Source organism: Cupressus sempervirens, chromosome 8 (assembly GCF_028749045.1).
Source record: "Cupressus sempervirens isolate cs-2001-9-10 chromosome 8, ASM2874904v1, whole genome shotgun sequence".
NCBI lineage: Eukaryota > Viridiplantae > Streptophyta > Pinopsida > Cupressales > Cupressaceae > Cupressus > Cupressus sempervirens.
In genome coordinates, this window is record NC_143125.1 from 837,129,648 (window position 1) to 837,137,466 (window position 7,819).

At 32.6% G+C, this 7,819-nt stretch overlaps 1 pseudogene; it reads right to left on the reverse strand.

Moving 5' to 3' along the window:
* Window positions 1–451: 451 nt before the first annotated feature.
* Window positions 452–6,155, reverse strand: LOC149545014 (uncharacterized; annotated as a pseudogene).
* Between the last annotated feature and the right edge of the window lie 1,664 nt (window positions 6,156–7,819).

Below are 7,819 nucleotides of genomic sequence, written 5' to 3' on the forward strand. Positions count from 1 at the left end.
GAGAATTGACACTCTATAGATCAGATAGAACGATTTTTAAAATTTTATACTAATTTGTACATTATCCCAACGTTCACAATTTACTTCCAATCAAACTAGAGACCATGAAATTTTCACACAAAACATAGAACAAAAAGCACAATTTGTACAATGAAAAATGATTTTTAAAATGTTATACAAATCACACAAGGAAAAACACAGTTTGTATACTTCCATTCAAGATACATTGAAGATACAGATCATCCAAAATTATCTCCATAAATTTGGTTATATCATACAAGAAGCGCAATTTAGTACAATTTCTACCATTCACAATCTGCTTCCATCACAATTTTTAATATTTGATACAAACCCCACAGAATGTACACAAATTTTTTAAATCTAAAAAGCCTTTTCTCAATTCGCTGTGATATGAGAGATATCATCGAAATGACCTATAAAGGGTGAGGGCTCAAAAGACAGTAATAGCGCAGGCGCCCTTAACAGAACTAACCACAGCGCTGCCCCCCTCCTCACAGAGCACGCCCTATCATCCTTGCAACTTTGTGCCTTGGGAGCGACCACCTTCAAAACACCATCCTGATAATGCGCCCAAGTTGCGTCAGGGTTAGCGGAGGGAAGCAGCCGGAACCGCCAGGTGTCCAGATCATCAGAGCCACGGGCCGGCTGTTCCTGTACATCTCTCACAACTTTTTCGCCCCAGGGACGATTCCCACAACCTCCACTTCCACTGTATTCAAGACCATAATCTAAAAATCTGCTATTACAAACTTGAAGGCTGCCTCCGTCTCCTCACTTTCAATGGTAGCATCTGCGGCCACAGAGTCGCTTCAATTTCTTCACGCTCGGCTCCTCGAAATTACTGACAATTGCTTTTCACATTGCCCAGATAGCACAGTTCCATTTTTTTTGACATCATTTTTGCGGCGTATAACTGCCGGAAAATCCGAACATTTAGGTGAATGACTCTCTAGGAGTGAAGCCTATCGGCTTAATTAGATGTAATCTATTTTTAAGGTGGTAGAATTTATCTAAAATATAAAAACTAAACAATTTAAGAATTAGGATTAGATTAAGTAATGACAACTTCTGTATTAAAGTAGGATTAAATAATTATAAATTATAAGCTTTTTGATACATACGTTGAGATGAAATTAATTCTTTTCTTAACTAATTATTTTACTATTTTAAATTAAAAATTAAAATTGTCTTCATTGTCTTGAATGAAAATTTAAGACACAAAAGTCATGCAATTTAGTGGAGAGAATTTTTTTAAAAATGCATTTTAATGGTAAAGAAATGACGTGATATTTTAGCATTGTTGGTTTGCTAAATCTTATTGTTTTCATTAGTACTGCAAAGTATTGGTTCTTCCTTCTATTAGGTTGTTGGTCTACAAAAATTCTTCTATTGCATTCCCTAGGTAAGGCTGTACACAACTTTTACTTCTCTTTGAAGGGCTAACAATTTCTATTATGAATCGTTCTTCTTCCTACATCTAGTGGATAGGGGCAATTGATCCAAAGCACTGTAACAATAGGTCCCTTTCATGCCATTGAGGTAGGTACCTATATAATTAGGTAACTTTTCATATATGTTTTACATTTAGAGTTCTTGTATACATTTCAAAATTATAACTTTTTTATTATAAAAAAAAGCAAGAGGGTGTTGGCCCATAGTACAAATAGTAGACACTAGACATTGCTACACAACATATTAACAACACCTCATTCCAGACATCCAAAAAAATCATCAACTAAGGTCTATCTCTATAAAAAAAAAAATCTAAACATGGAAAACCCACCAACCATGGTCTACATTACTAAGAATCAACATGGACAACCCCCACATACAAGCTGCATTCTTAAACCAAAAACAAGAACAAAAGACTTAGGTGAGCCCTTTAAAACTAACAACAACCATCCATCCATAGGAAGAAAAGAAACAAAGAGGGGAAGGCGAACTCATCCTAAGAAGGCCCAGAAACCAACCTCAGGTAACAGGTAGCATGTTCTTATTTCAAAATTATATTTACCTATATAAAAAATGATACTATAATAAAATATCTAACAATAGTAGTATGTAAATGGTGTAGTAAACTCTTGTTTAATATTATCATTTAAAACCTATTTTTTAAGTGATAGAAATTAGGAAAAATATTTAAATAAAATATAAAAAATAAAGAGTTTTAAGTATTAGAGAGTGAGTAATGACAACTTTTTCTATTACATTAGGATTAAATCATTGTAAACTACATTATTTGAAAAATACATGTCACGTAATCTAAAAGTCTTTTGTACTCAATTTAATTTAATTAATCTTTTATGTATTGCATCTAATTTATCATGCATAATGAGCTCATGTTTGAAATGAAGCAATATCAAGAGACGTAATAAAAATTAAATCTTTTTCTTTAAAATGAACTCTACATACAAAGTGATGCCATCAAACACATATCATAAAAACAACAACCAACCAAGAGTTATAAAAATTAAATTACAAATAGAACCAACAAAAAAAAGATAAGCAAAGACTAGACACCTAAATACAATTTTTCAAGGCCCCATAAACATTATTTTACAATTTGGAAATCTTCCAAGTGATCTTTTATGGGTCCTAGAGATGTTGGGTAAGGTGCACAATTGATCTCTTCAAAAATCATCATTTTCTAACATAAGGGCCTTTTTCATCTTGTGTTTGTGCTTCTTCTTTTATATCTAAATCAACAAGTACAGATAGTCAAGCTAGAGACTTTCAAACATATTCACTAATGTAAAATGTTTTTTCGTTTTTTTTTTGTAATCTTGTGGATGAAAGTAACAAGTGTAAAAATATTATCATTAATTATTTTAAATTTTCTCTTCAAGAAAATTAATTTTTCCTCAAAGCCCATACTCATGTAGTTTTAATATCCCTTATCACTATCTTTAGTAACGCAACTAGAAATTTACCCTCATTTTCCTTTGATGATGCAACTAAGAAAAATCCTTTTTCAAATTAAGAGTTAACCCGTTGTATCTATGGGGTCCCAAAGATTAACACATAGGGCATTCCTTTGAGACCAATTGTTCACACCATTGGGTCACCTACTTATTTGCTAGAATCTCACCTTTCCAAATAGAAAGAGGAGGTCATTTCAGAGAGGGGTGGAGAGAGAGAGAGAGAGAGAGAGAGAGAGAGAGAGAGAGAGAGAGAGAGAGAGATGTATATATAGTAAATAGGGGTAAGAAATTGGCGGCGATATGGATAAAAGGTAGAATTTGGAGCATGGAGAGATGATGCAAATAAAGAAAGGGGATAATTAGGGCATGAAGATAATGAAGGGGGGAGGAAGAGTAGAGTAGAGTAAAGAGAGAGATGGGGGTGGGCTAATTTTAGGAGGGGATTTGTGAGAGAGTGATACAAGGGGATGGAGGTGAGACATGAAGAAGAGATATATATATATAAGCTAGTAGTAATTATGTGTGATATGATTATTTTACTTTCTTTAAAAAAATTATTTATTTATGCACATGCATATCCTCTTACCTATACATTATGCTCTTGTTTTATTAGTTCCTACCTACACATTGATTTAATGCCTATAAATAATTAACTCAACCAATAGCAATCAAAACAAATATAAACATAAATATATGTCCTATGTTTATACATTTATCTATATTTTTAAAATATAAAAAAAGTTATTCATCTTTAACTACATTAGTTAAAAGTAAAAAGAATAAGAAGGAAAATTATTTTTATTAGAAATAAGTTCACAAGTTTTAATTATCTTTAGCTTCATTGGTAAGAGTAAAAAGAATCTTTCAATTACTACCAATTTCTTCCCCTTTTTGAGTTGCATCTTCTTCAACATTAACATGTTCTTCCTCAACATCAATGACATTTTTCTAATATATTTTTTTGGACCTTCCATTTTGTTATCACTCTTTTGATCATATTTCCTTTATCTAGTCATTTGATTTCTTATTGTTCAAAGTATTCAAATAGATCACTTTAGTACTCCTTGATAAAAGAATTCTTTCCCAATGCTCTACCCAAAAATGCCAATTTACAAGTCAAATAATCACTTTACAACTAGTCTTTTAATTTTATTTGGTTTTAAAATAAAATAAATAAATCCTCCTTTATATGAGGCATTAGCACCCATGCGACCATGCATGGGGAGGATGACCCATACATGGACACAACTGAGTGGAGTTTGGTCAAGTGAGACTTAGCCAAATCGTACTCATTTGAGCCTTCTAATGTGGCAGTCCATGTAACACCCACATCACCAAAACATGATAAATATAGAACAATGCATTTTACCCCTTGATTTCTTTCTTACAAAATAAAAAATAAAAAATTGTAATCATTTTTAAAAATAAAAAATGTGAGATTACAAAATTATAATTTTTAATTTTGTGAGATTACAACTTTATATTTTTAATTTTGTAATAAAGATCTTGGAATAAAAAATGTGAGATTACAATTTTATATATTTTTATTATAAAAATGATGTTAATTTGTTAAATATTGAACGTGATTGTATTAAATTTTTAAAAGAGGTAGATTGAAACTAAAAGAAAAATAGTAAATCATATCAATAAAATATATAAAATTATATCTTATAGTAGAGGAGAGAGTTCTCTTCATGAGTATATAATATTTTTTTGGTTAGTATAGTTTGGTAGGGAGCAAAGGTCTGATACAAAAACTACCAATTATGGATTAGTTTAACTTTGAAAAGCTACAACTAACAAAATATAGATTGTAAATAATTATTTTTTTCTCCACACTAACTATACATGTCATCTAACACACTTGGATGGAAACAAATTACATATAGTTTTTTGGAGTATGTAGGCCCCTTATTTTTCTGCAACTTTTAGCAATCAATAAATCATCTTCTTAAAATTTAAAAATACACTAATTCTTGTTTTTTAAAAATATTATAGTCATAAACTTCATCCAATTTTACATGTGTTTTCAGTTTATATCATCTTTAAATTTTGAATATAAATATTAATTTTGTGTCATTGAAGTTAAACAATCTTAATGTTGTCAACCTTTTCTTTCATAAAAGTGTGACAATTTGATTGTACTTTTATCGTATTGGGACCCATAAAATTTCTCTAGTACATTTGTATACTGCCTAGGTTGCACCTAGGGGTTGTTGGAGTACATGGTCTTACTAGTTTACTCTTACGTAGCTTTACTTTGGTATACTAAATTACTAGGTAGATGGATATTATTGAGTCATTTTTTAATTCTAACTCATTCTTGAGGATATTATTGAGATTTATCAATACTCTATGTCCTCTAGGTTAATGAACTTGTCTCAACCTTGTCCATTCCTCCTATTTCATCTTTCATTTTTATGAAGAGAATATGTACCTTTGTATTTACCTCATTTTTAATATAATCTTGTGTTTTTGCTTATCTCTCTTGATGAATGTCTAGAGATTGGGTTGTGTTTATAGAATGAATATCATAAAAGATGCTTCAATATCATGTCCTTCTCTAAAGTCATAATTTCATTTTGGTGCGAACAAGGAGGGGCTCTAAAAAATTGTGGAATTTGACTAAAATATACCAATGACAAATGTATTTTTTAGTATATATTTAATCATCAAATTCCATGAAATAACATTTTTTCAAATAGTTCATTTACCTTGTTTATATTCATAAAAATCATTATCATCAAAATGTAAAATTTAATGAAGAAGTTTGTTTGTAAATTTTTTCCAATTTATTGGTAATATTTTTCTATTTATTTTAATGCAATATGAATTAATATTTGGAATCCCTGGATCCTACCAAAGATCAATTTCTTTTGGTGGACAAGTTTACATGGGGCCATCCTCACCATTGATAACCTTTAAAAGAAAGAATTCCTACTGTCCAATTGTTGTGTGCTATGTTATAATGCTATGAAGTCTATCCAAGACCACCTCATACATTGCTCCTTTTTTGTGGAGGCATAGAGGGAGATTCTCTCTAAGTGGGAGATTCAATGGTGCTTCAATGAGGACCTCCACTAGTTTGTTAACTAGAATGGACCCTCCAATCACCTATACCTGAAAACCTTCTTGAGAATCATACCTCTTACGTATCTTGGCATATTTGGAAGGAACAAAATAATTGCTTATTTTGGGACAAGCTTGCTCCATGGTTGGTGGTGGTTAATTAATTGACAAATTTCCTAAAGGAATGTAGTGAGATTTGGCATTAGAAGACCACCCCCACCCATAAAAATTTAAAAAAACCCCGTGGAACCAAGATATTAAATGGGATACTTCTTGGGACTTAGGCTTTAAGGTGGTGAGATTTGACAATTCTAAAGCTGATGCTAGATGTAAAGTGGTATGACACCCCACTAGAAGGATGGTTGTAACTTAACTTTGATGGCTCAACCATTGCTAGAAGGATTGTGACTGGTGGTGTTATTCGGGATAGTACTGGAAACCTGGTGGTTGCCTATATGGTGAATAGTGGAGGGGGTCCAAATAATGAAGCAGAAGCTTGGCCCTTCTATGGGGGATGAGGATTGCGAAAGCTAGAAGAATTGATAGACTTGATATCCAAGGCTATTCTATGTTAATTATCAATGTTGTTAAGGGAGAAGGTTGTTACAGCTAGAAGATTAAGGTGACTATTAAGGAAATCTGCACCTTATTGGATAGGCTTCATGAGGTCCACATGGCCCACATCTATCAAGAAGGTAAAGGTGGTAGATGACCTGGCTAAAATATGTCATAACATTGAAGGAATAATGGAGTGGGATGACGTTATCCAAACTCCACTATCCACACAAACGATGGTGGATAGCAAATGAATTCATTATGACACAATATGAAGAAGTACAACAAGTGTCATATTGATATTGATCCATGAGAGCGGGAAACTCTTTGGGTTGAGTTCTATAAAGTCTTCAAGGTTTGGAAATATTTTGTGATTATTTCTATTTGGGGTTTCTTCACCACAACCATTTATTATGATAGCAAGAGGATGATCTGCGAGGATTATGTCAGAGAGTTAAAGCCACCAAGGATGGGTGTTTCAAATAAATATAATGTCAATTCCCTTGTGATACACTCCATACATATAGATTATAGCTAACAAAGTTTAACAACGATGGATGAATGTTGGAAATTGTGACAACTTGTGATCTTATTATGGGAATTAATTACTTCATTTTATTCATTTTTACCATTATAATTCTAAATGGCCTTAGCTCTCAAGTTCTATCCTACAATAAGGGGATGTTGGTCCAAACTAAGGGGTTGGTGATTGAACTTGGAGAAGACGACATGGGTGCTAGCTCGAATCACATTGAACTAGATGAGATTGAAGGTCATATCAGGGATAGTGAGATGGCATGGGTCTATTTGCATCAAGGTAGAATATTACCATTCATGGAGAGCATTGAAGGGTATGAAAAGCATGTGTCCCTATAATTTTTAAACACTTGGGCTAACTCAGAGGTGACCATCAATGGGGTGGTCTTTAAAGTGATAGATGAGATCATTGCTAAGGCAGGTGGTCTGTCTCTTGAGGGTAGGAGATGGGAAAAATAACCCAAAGTTTTTGATGAAATGAGTCTACACAAATTCTTCTTCCTAAGGAGGAACCTATGTGCATGTGTGGTGGTTTCTCCATGGGAGACCTTCCTAAACCATGGGATATTGTGTGTTATGCCATCATGTGCTACATTACGCTTAAAGACCGGTACTAGGTGTTGTATTATTACCACTTCCCTATTTTAAATCACTTTAGAAACTAGGAGTTGATATCTTTCCCACACCTTATTTTGCATTTGATGGAGGATAGTGTT